The sequence below is a fragment of the Struthio camelus genome, chromosome 4, assembly GCF_040807025.1.
Source record: "Struthio camelus isolate bStrCam1 chromosome 4, bStrCam1.hap1, whole genome shotgun sequence".
Taxonomy (NCBI): domain Eukaryota; kingdom Metazoa; phylum Chordata; class Aves; order Struthioniformes; family Struthionidae; genus Struthio; species Struthio camelus.
Window position 1 is genome coordinate 21,773,602 of NC_090945.1, and position 10,851 is coordinate 21,784,452.

General features: G+C 39.5%; 1 long non-coding RNA gene across 1 annotated transcript; it reads left to right on the plus strand.

Annotated features, from left to right (window-relative positions):
• The first annotated feature begins 806 nt into the window (after positions 1-806).
• On the plus strand, positions 807-5,784 carry LOC138067151 (uncharacterized). Its single transcript, XR_011140863.1, has 3 exons — positions 807-894; positions 2,968-3,106; positions 5,723-5,784. It is a non-coding gene; the product is annotated as an uncharacterized lncRNA (long non-coding RNA).
• The last annotated feature ends 5,067 nt before the right edge of the window (positions 5,785-10,851 follow it).

Genomic DNA, 10,851 nt, shown 5'->3' on the forward strand with positions numbered 1-10,851 from the left:
TTTTTTACAGTTAGAGAGGGAACTAAGGTTTATTACTAATCTAGCTAAAGTACTAGTTTTAGAAGAGAAAATTAGGAAAGTTGACTTTGTTGTGTTTGCTCGCTTGCATGCTGCAGGTAGCAATCAGTTACCACCATTAAGTATGTTTCAGCACCCTGCTTACCGATTCTTTTTTGAATATCCCAACTTGTAGCGGTTTTGGATGATGTTTATTCTGGCAGACCTGAATAACTGGAGAATATTTCAGTGGGAATGGTTCCGTCAATTTCCAAATCTGAGATGAGGCCTAAATATCCATTTTTCACCATTGTAAAAAGTGTTTGGGATCTTTGCTAATTGTCTGAATACCGAAACTTGGAAAACTCTTTGCTAAATCTCACGTTCATGCAACGAGGAAAGCATGCATTTCTGGGTTTTAACAAATAATTGACAGATGCAAGGCTCTCCATTCACAGGACTCTGAAATGCAGAAGTCAGGTTTGGTGGCTTGATTTAAAAAAATACTAACATTGAAGCAGAACATCAACTTGCTTATGCTTTTGAAACTGTCGGACAAAAAAGAAAGAGAAAAGTTTACTGAGGTCTACTGAAATAATATATTTTGACCGTTTGAAAACAAACATCTTTGTTTTTATAAAGGTGGACAGATTTTGAAACAAAAACTTAGATGGTTTGATAGTTTTCAGTCTAATACTCAGAAATTTTTCACTTAGAAATACGCATAAAAATCAAAGATTTCCTAGTCATGAGTTAAAAGATGTGGCGTTTTTCATAAAGTCTCTACTCTTTTTTTTTTTAAAACCCAGCTCAACTGCAACAGCCATGGAGACTGCCATGAGGGCAAAAGATCTTTTTTTCTGTGCGTGTGAATAGCACTATAGTATTCCACAAAAGGTAAGACACTTTCCAGAAGTCTTTGGGCGTGGGCATTTTTGTCCCCAGCATTAATATAAACACATATGAAAAGACATAGCTACGTGTCTAGGAACTGTTGTGCAACTCTTGCTTTGCACAGACAGGCACAGTGCATTTTGAGACCTTGCAAGTCCATTTTAAGCAGGACATCCTGTTGGGCCTCTCTTCTGTCTTATACACTTGTGTCCAAATTGTGTCAAAACGTGAAACAAAACATGAACAAGTAAGAGATGAGAACAGACGAAACTAAAACGTTCCTTGAAACGTTCCTGCAACAAACGGGCATCGCCTTCGGCTACTCGATTATTTTCTCGTCAGAGGATACACTGAGAACGAGAAACCGATCTGGACCGTATCTTACTTTTGAGATCGCTGAATGATCTGAAATTTAGAGTGGAAGCTCCCAAACTGGGAAGGTTATTCAGGCAATCTGTGTTAGCAAGAATATGGTGTAACTTCAGCATCTGATTCAGTCCTACGGACACGTGTGGAACTTCAGACCATTTCCAGGACTGAAAATCTTCCCTGGCAGAAAAGGTATTGAGTGCTATAAAAAATACTCGTTGTCAAAGTTGCTGCTTTTCTGAAAGGATGCCAGGGAAATTCAATACACTGTAGACAGAAAATGAACGAGAAGTACCCGCGCTGCTCATTGTGGGTTTGATTCTCCTGGATGGGTTCCAAAGAAAAATAAAAAAACACACCAGAGTGTGTGTGTATATATATATATACATCAGCCTACTGCATTTGACAGGTTTTGCATTGAATAATTAAAAAGCAAGCTCTTACAAACTACATAGCCAGAGATTTCTATTGAAGGAACGAAAAGACTAGGTATACTCATGCGATTTTACATACTGTTATAATCTTTGCTTTCCTACTAAATTCCAATGACAATAAATACAACTAATTAGGAAAATTTGGGTAAGGTGTATTGTAAAGCCTACTGCAAACTTTTCTGACCTTGATGTCCTCAGGGCCCTCATGGAATTTTAACATTCATTGTCCAGAGGGGCTGGGGGGATAACGTGGAAATTCTTGCAACTGCATGGCCTGGTTGGGCCCTTGGTGGGGCAGGTATGACGGGAGGACTGAGGACGCGGGGAGACCCTCCAGCCCTGATGCTTTGAGAGGCCAGTTGCAGCTCAAAGCAGGGTGAGGGCTGTAAACATCCACAAGCTCCACACTAGCCTGAGTGCTGGCCCTCTGGAAGAGGCAGTCACTAACATCTCTGAAAGGTTTTGCAGCAGGTGCTGCTCCTGGAGCCGTGGCACAGTGCTACGAACTGCACAGAAAGGACGCACTTTGTCAGTGCCAATATAGGCCTGCCCAGTGCCGCAAATAAATTTTCATGTGCATTTTTAGTAGCTGGAGATTTTAAACCTCAGTAGCTTGTTGTGATTAGACATACAAAGTCTCCCCTGCCATCTCTTTTATATCAGTGTAACGATACAAACTTTGTGATAGTATGCCTGAGTTATACAGAAAGAAGTATGACAAGAACCACGCGCTGGGAGTAAAATACCAGTTTAAGTGACTTATATAGCAACTTACTCTATTTATGTGTAGTGACTTACTCACATAAATTATAAGAAAGTCATGGGCACTCTGGGTGTAAACCCAGGGGGAACTGAGCCACTAATTTATGAATACATTGCACTCCTGCGAGAAAGAAAAACAAACCTGGAGATCTGACAGCCTTACGAAAGCATTCCCATTGTGGCATAATCTTTTAGAAAGACAATAAATCACACCCCATCTTTTTGTAAATTGACCTGTAAGTTACTGGCAGCAAATCAATAGGATACAAATGAAAAATAATAATGCAATAACAATGCTGTGTATTATCCTGGACCCCAGATGAAAACTTGTAAAGCGATCAATATGATAAAGATTCAGGGCTGTTACTCTTTTACAAAGAAATGACAAAATAGCATACTGTTTTTAAAAGGTTGCTGAAAGAAAACTAAACCGAAAAATGCCAAAAAATGAAAAGATAAACCCCAATATAAAGCATTTTCTTGTTTGTTCTCTCTCTTTCCTTTCCCCCAGCATTCCATTAAATTGAACTGCAATAAAAGGGAGCACATTTTTTTCTGTTTGGAGAAAAAGTGAACAAGGTACAGAAGTCAGTCATTTCCGCATCAGCCTGCTAAGCTCAGTGGAGGAGAAAAGTACTCACTTGCATCCAGTAAGTATATGAAAACGTGTGCTTTTCATGAAATAGTATGTGTGCTAATTACATTTGCTCTTTAGTTTTCTGTGCTCCAGTGCTACTTACCGTTCTGCTGCAGAAAACTGAGCGGCTCCAAAAAAATGCTAGCAAAGCATTTGTTCATTGGAACAAGTTCAGAACTCCTTATATTGGTGCTTAGCATAGCCGGCTGACTGGCACGTCGTGCTTGGTCAAATTGTAACACACTTGATGTCTTTGTGCGCATCTCCAAATCTCGTCTGGATCCCAGCATCAAGAAGTGTCATCCGTCTCCTTTGATAAAAACTAAGCAATACAACCTACTGCAAAATGTTTTTTTTCCACGGACTTGGAACGGTGTTCAAAGTTAAGTCAAACTCTTTGAACGGTTCATACCAAAAAGAGGTGGGCAGATTTTGAGACTTCAAAAAATTAGAGTATTTCAGCATTTACTGTCAAAATGATTGGAGTTTCTGTTTGGTTTCTTTTTTCCTATTTCAGCCATTGAATAAGCTTATTCATAATTTACAAGAAGGAGAAAAATGCTACCGTAAAACAAATAGTTTACATGGGGAAATTAATAAAGAATAACATCAGCTTTGAAATATCTCTATGTTGAGATATCAGTCACTGCAAACAGGAGTGGGAGAAACAGACCCTTAATGTCGGTAAAGCATTCCGAGATGCTCAGAAGAGAAATAAGATATAATTACAAATGATCAGTCATTATTAAATGCATTTTTAGTGCTGCGTTTATTGCTTGTGCTTTGTGTTTTGGAAAAGAACAGCAGCCTAGGAAAACACTGCAAGTGGCATTGACTAACAGAGGGAAATCCTGTCTCTACTGAAGTGAGGAGAACTGGCAAGAAAGGTAGAGAAGAACAGGAATTTCTTAGTCATCCCAACGCTTACTTATCTGCGCTGCTTTTTCGGGCAATCTTCTCTCTCCCTCCGCTTTGCCATCCCTTTTTTTCCTTTGTTTAGTTTTGTTTTGTTTTTATAGCCTTTTGCTTCATGCTGCTCTTTCCTCCTGCCATATCTTGTTTATCAACTCCAGTGGCAGCTAGGATGACTCAGAATAAACTAACAAGTCTGGGAGACTCTTTGGCCCTAAGACAGAACTGGTGAAAGCCTCGGCTCTGCCGTGCTGTTTGGTTTAGCTACAGGGTCCGGAGGCCTCCGGGAAGGATCCCTTGCCCTTGTGTGAATGTCCAGAGGGGCTGGGAAAGCTTCATGGAGTGTAGCATAAATCACAAACACAGTATTAACCTTAAAAGGTCTTACTACTGACCAGTCTTAAGGAAATAATGAGAGGGTGAGAAAAATGCAGGTTTTCATTGCTTCACCCCTCTGGGAATCAATCCAGAATGTCAAGTGCACTGTAGAAATAACTTTGTATAATTTGTTTTGTGCAAATATGTTTTTCTATAATGGATTATAAGATTTACTTGCAATTAACAAGAAGTCACTGTTTGTCAGTGGAGAGCTACTTGTGCAAAATACAGCTTATTGCATATACTCAATGCTAAAATGTTTAGGCATTATTTTGTTGAGGAAGTCAAGTGCATAAAATTAGGAAGCATCATTACTCATGCAAGCTTAGTTTGGACTTTTTATGGGTTTTTATGATACTATTTTCAGTGACCTTATCATGTGTAATTGTATTTATTTATGTTTTGATGATACGATCTCTGTCTTTGGATGGTCGATGCTCAGAAAATTAAGGAAGGTAGTGCTTTGAACGAGGCTAGTCGTGCTTCCTTAAGAACTTGCCTCATCTCTAGAGTGAGCACGGTGACGGAGGTAGAAACCTACAGGTAGAAAAAGTCCACCTGGAGCTGTTATCCTAGTCTGACAGAGGAACTGCTGTGCAACACGTGAATGCTATATCAACAGTGCTGATGGCACAGTCTTCCTGTTAAAATACATTAAGTCCTTTGCTGAATCGGGGCTGTAAGTGTTGCTAATACTCAAAGGTTAAATCAAATACAAATAGTGGCAGCAGGGTTAAGAGATATTTTAGAAAACCACTCTTAGCTGTTTTGTGATTTAACCGTCTTGACCAGTTCTTGTCCTCTCACGAACCTGGACAAAGTTCCTGTGAACTTGCCGTGAACTGAGGAATGAAACTTACGAAGGCAGAGGGAGGATTACATCAAGGATTCATTATTCAAAAAATAAGGCTGGCCATAAGCTTCACTGAACGAAAGCTAAAATGAGTAAATTCATTTCCAGTATGTGATTTCCACAGTCATGGTACAGAATAAAAAAAAGAGAACAGCAAAAGGAAACAAGAACTCAAGAGGTAAGAAATACATGAAGAGAGAAGACAAGACTCACAGCCTGGCTGTCGCAGAGGAAACAAAGATTTCCATCGCTGACACGTTCAGAAGCGACAGCGAATACAGTCATTGCAGGAACCTAGGAGAAACATGAGGAAGATGGGCACACGGCTTAGGGAGAGATGGTCAGGTTTAAGAGGACTAGCTGAATCTCTTGAATTCATTCATTCATTATGTCATACACGTTTCTACAGGCAGAAGGGAAGGACGTTCTGTTTGAAAGCCTGCAGAAAGAAAACTGACAGCATAAACTGGTTGACTCTGCCCACAGGTCATAACAAACATACCCATGTGTCCCTGTTTTACACATACCATGCGTGACACCGCTCCAAGGTCCCAGAGGAAGTAACTTCCAACAGCAGCTTCACGGCAGGTATGTGCACAAGCCAGCGGAGTTCACATTCAGGCTGAGAAATACAAGGAAAGTAACTAAACATTCATCACTAACGTTATGGATTTCTCCCCCTCGGTTTGCATGGCGCTTTTCAGATGAGCAGAAATTTAAGGACTTCCCCTTGGAGGTTTTAAAATGAGTCACGATAATCAGAAAATAAAGAGGGGAAACGAAGGCAGAATTGAAACAGAAGGGGTCATCTCAAATGAGGGCATCATTTACATGAAAGAATTTTGCCATTTCAGCTTGTTTTCTTGCAAGTACAAAGTAAACAGTTATCTCACTCGTTATTCTCAGTATCTACCAGCTGCTTTATTGTGCAATAAGTTCATAAATAAAAGCATAAAAAACTGTGGCAACTTGTGCATTCCCAGAACTGTGTAAAATAATTTGGACAATCAGTGCAACGTGGCAAATAGCAATTACCTTTCAGTCTGACTTATATTTACATTCTGGATTAGTAACTGCAGCGTGAAAATAAAATGCCTTTCTTGAAAGGCAGCCAAAAGCTACAGTTTTCAAATTTCCGTTCTTGTTCAGCTTTATCACAATTTCATGTGAATAAGTTCTTAGCTTAGAGATTTACAGAATTGCCTTAAGGTGCATTTAAAATCCTTTATCTCCATGTAGCTGCATCGCTGTACAAGTTTTAAAAGTTATTTCATAATTAATCCACAATTTGTTGTTAGGAGTACAGATCAGAGGTCCACACGCAGCTCCAGGCCCAAGATAGGCCATCACCGATGGAGTCGTCCTTTATTTATTTTCAGTTGGTGACAAGGAGAATCCCCTGTTTCTCCCAGTAACAACCCACACTTCTAATTTATTGGCACCTTGAAATAATACATGAAACACACACTGTCTGTGAAGATACATTAATTTGAGGCCCATCAGCCTCTACCTTAATTCTGTTCTTCAGAAATCCATGTTTTCAGTTAACTTTTTTTTTTTCCCTACAGTATCTGTCTTTCCCTTTGTAGATGGCATTTGTTGGAAATCAGGACCACCGCAAAACTGAAAAGTCTCAATTAGCGTTTTGGGTCTCTTGAAAAAAAAAGATAAAAATTCTAAACAGAAATCTTCCCCAGACAGAAAGTTGAGGTGCGTGCATATTTTAAGATTTGGATCTCTATACTGTCTTTCCTTTCAGGGAACTTAAGAAGTGAATTTTCTGGACGTATTTACAGACCGTTTAATAAACACTGTAAGACAGATGCCTTAGACACAGAGTTCCATAAAATTCACATTGGCCTACTACCTCTGAATATGGGCAAAGGTCTCCTGCAGGCATGGCCCATAACTTCCTAAAATACCGAAATGACTGACTAAAACTCTCAGTGAGATTTTTGTGCCAGACTGTCACTGTTAAACAAAACAAAGTACTTATTTCTTTTACTTTTTTTTAAACTCCTTTTTTTTAGCTGCTGTGTACGTTTCCGTATGACGCACGCTGCATACGAACAACCTAAGCTGAGGAGTTACTCGGTGAAATAGGCCGTGCCAAAAACTGCCCTGTGCTAACAAAGAAGAAATGCAAATAATTTTGAAGTCTTTGATAGGCTGCATAAATACCAGCACGTAAATTCTACAGCGGCGGTATCTGACTATTTCAGCAGTCTGGCATAATGCTTTAAGTCACATGGAGCAGTTCCTTAATTTTAAGATGATGTGCTCACATGTTATTATTTAGTCAATAGACAGAAGACTTGGAGGATTTTGTTTGTTGTTTTTACTATGAAACGGGCAAGCGTCCAAATCACAAAACACTACTTAAAACGTGAAGCAAAACAGCGACAATTCACACAAAATCCCCACAGCAAAGCAAGCCAGGGACAAGGAAAAGGAAAAAAAAAAGGCAAAACCAACTTTCTATGGAAGATCTGAAAATAGTCATTAGCCTTCATAATTATTGGAAAAGTCTCAAGAACGTAGTGGGGGGAAAGTCACTTGTGTAAACCAAAAGGGTTGCCTGCTCCAGTTAAGCAGTACTTCAGGAAACGTTCTCTTACCTCATATATAACAAACATACATATCAGTATGTTAAATCATATAACATAGTGATAGCTTGGAGATTTTGAAAGACCATGCAGTGATTTGCTAGATCAAATCACTTCAGAAGTAGAACTCGGACTACTGTCTGTTTTAAAAATAAACGTCAGTGTTTTTACCTGCAGCCTCTGTGTGGGAAAAAAAATATGAGGACATTTTAAATGGATTTTGCTGACCTCATGCTTAGAAATAAACCCCTATAACTCACTCACAGAACAGAAATTTAATTAATCTATTTCAGACTTCTAGATGCAGAAGAGCTTGCAAAGGCCACAGATTATTTGGCTCTGAAAACCAGTAAGGACAATTTTAAGCTGTGTTATCAGGTACGTTTACATAATAACGAGTCACATAGTGCTTTGAAGTATTTTCCAGAAGTCGTAGGAGATGATTGTAAAAACCATTCATTAAGTTTTGCATGCAAAAATGACAAACTAATCAGTACCAATTAGATTTCCCTTTTAAAAAAACTTCTATCAGAGAATTAAAGTATGTGATAGATCTCCTGAGGAGAACTGGGAACTGGAAGTGCAGCCGCCCAGTGGACAAGTTCAGTTGCAATAGATCTGCTTCAAAATTCTCATGCTGTTAGGAAAAAACGTCCACGTTTAGATTAAGACATAAAAAAGAACAGAACATATGTTTTCTGAAAACGTTTTACATTTTATCTTCAGCTGTACTTAAGCACCATTACTTTGCCTAATGCTGGCTGGATAAAACAAACAGGCTGTACAAAAGTCATAGTCTGAAATGAGCACACGAAAAGAACTAAAGGCAGAGCCCACTTGCACTGAATTTATTTACAGAGTTATTGAGAACGAAGGCACTTAATCTCTAATGTAAACCTGTGGGGAAGATTATTTATCTTTAAGATGCCATGAAGGCTAATGAACTGCAGACTGAAAATTTTGTCCTTTCATTGTGGAAGTGAGAAGAGCTGGATTAAATCATTTTCTTTAAAAAGCAACAGATAAGTTAAAGAGTTGGTATAACTTTGCTGACATAACAGGTGCTTTAGCAAAGTTTAAATTATTTGAGATATATATATATATATATATATATATATATGCACGTACAACATCTGCAGTCGGGACTCAGGATGACGTTTAAGTTTTAAAGCTGCAGAAGTGCATGATCAAAGTAGCTTTAACAGATTTTTCAACAATCTTTCCACAGAAAAATTAAATTAAAAACACCAACTGGGAGGACTGCAGCTTCAAACAATTTTTGCTTCTAATCAAGGACATAACCATTGTTTGACTGGTGCTGGCACCTCGCCCTCTCCTGGGTAAGCCCTGACAATTTCTAAAACAATCCAGTGTCATCTCACAAGATTTCCTCAACCAACCTGTAGAATCGCAGGTCCAGCCGACAGCTGAGGAGGGCCTGCCTGATCACCTTGCCTTTAGCACAAGGAGGTAAATAATCCAGTGGGACTCGAAGATAATGTTCACTTGTGCACTTACCACCCTTGGACATACCGTTTTGCTTAGCTGGAAGAGTAGTTTCCTCTGTCTTTCCTAAAACGTTGGGACATCTGCTCGTGAATCAGAAGCCACAGATCAACACAGCTCTCAATCTGTGACCCTCTCCAAATCCTCTGTGCTGCTTTGCCTGCTGTCACTGCGGACAACAGCACACTGTGCGTAAACTGGCCTTCATCTTCAGCCTCAATTAGATTCGCCCCTTCAGCTACTTTTAAGGCTGGAAGTTTGTTTTCCTTTTAATAACTGTAAAATACAGCCTTTCACGAACATAGAGGAAGGGCTTGGTTTCAGGCTCCTACCCTCTCTCTACTCGTGGTCCTTGCTGTGCCCACATCTTGATACACGTTATCTTTCCCTGTTTGCTCATTATGAGGGTTGCTGCCAGAATCATTTTCCATGCTAGTTCCCTCTTTGTTTTCTCCTTTGCTGGGTGCAGCTTCTCTACTGCATTGTCTGCTGCAAACAAAAGTGATTTGTCTTCACGTTCAAAGCTCACTATAATTTACTCCCTACTTACTACGTCTCATTTACTCTCCAGGGATTGACTTTCTCCTCTGATGAGTGCTCAGTGCCAGTTTCACGCGCCCATATCTAACAGAGTTACATGTAGCTGACCGTTTCTTTCTGCTGATTTTCATTCTCCTCTGCGTCTTTGGCAGAGGGGAGTGCACAGGGTGAATCTCCCAGTTCCCTCTAAGGCAGTAAACCCCTTGGAGTGGACAGTCTTTTGTTACAGGTTTGAGAAGTGATTTGCACAAAGTACCCGCAGTCCTTCCAAGCTAACGCCATGCAAATAAGTAACACTGAAATAAAGGAGCGTAACGGACATACAGCACGTATGTACTTTCTTAATAGCGTTGCTCTACGTAAACTAGCACCCTCAAGACATTATGTACTGAAGAATGACGTAGAGACCACAGGGCTGCAAGTGGAGGTAGGGGGAACTGCAAAGATGTCTCTAATGAAAAGGAGTCCTGCAGTGTGAAAACATTTGAGAATCTCTGCCACATATTAAGCCATTAACGTATTTGAGGCAATCACGGTTTCACAGCATCTTGAGCCAACAGGAATCCTTCTGTTAATTTCAGGATGGATTGGATAAGGCCACAAAGACTTAGGCATTCATTGTCTTGGAGGAATTTCGAAAATGACATATTGCAAAGCAAAAGACAAACCAAAACGTTTTCTCCAAATGTTTGTCAGCAGTCAGTTTTATAGGAGTATGAGGGTTGAACTCAAATTAACACACTTGAAATAGTGTATCAAGCAAGGCTTTCCGAGATACTAATACAGAAGATGAATTCTCAAACACCAGACACAGGTGACAAGCTAAGAAGCCTAGCCCATCATATGTAAGATATAAATGCATCCATCTGTCAGCAGTCACTTTATAAGTGAATTGCTTTCAATTATGTTAGAAACAGTATTTAATGAAATACGATTTTAAAGTACTACATAGAGGAAGAAATT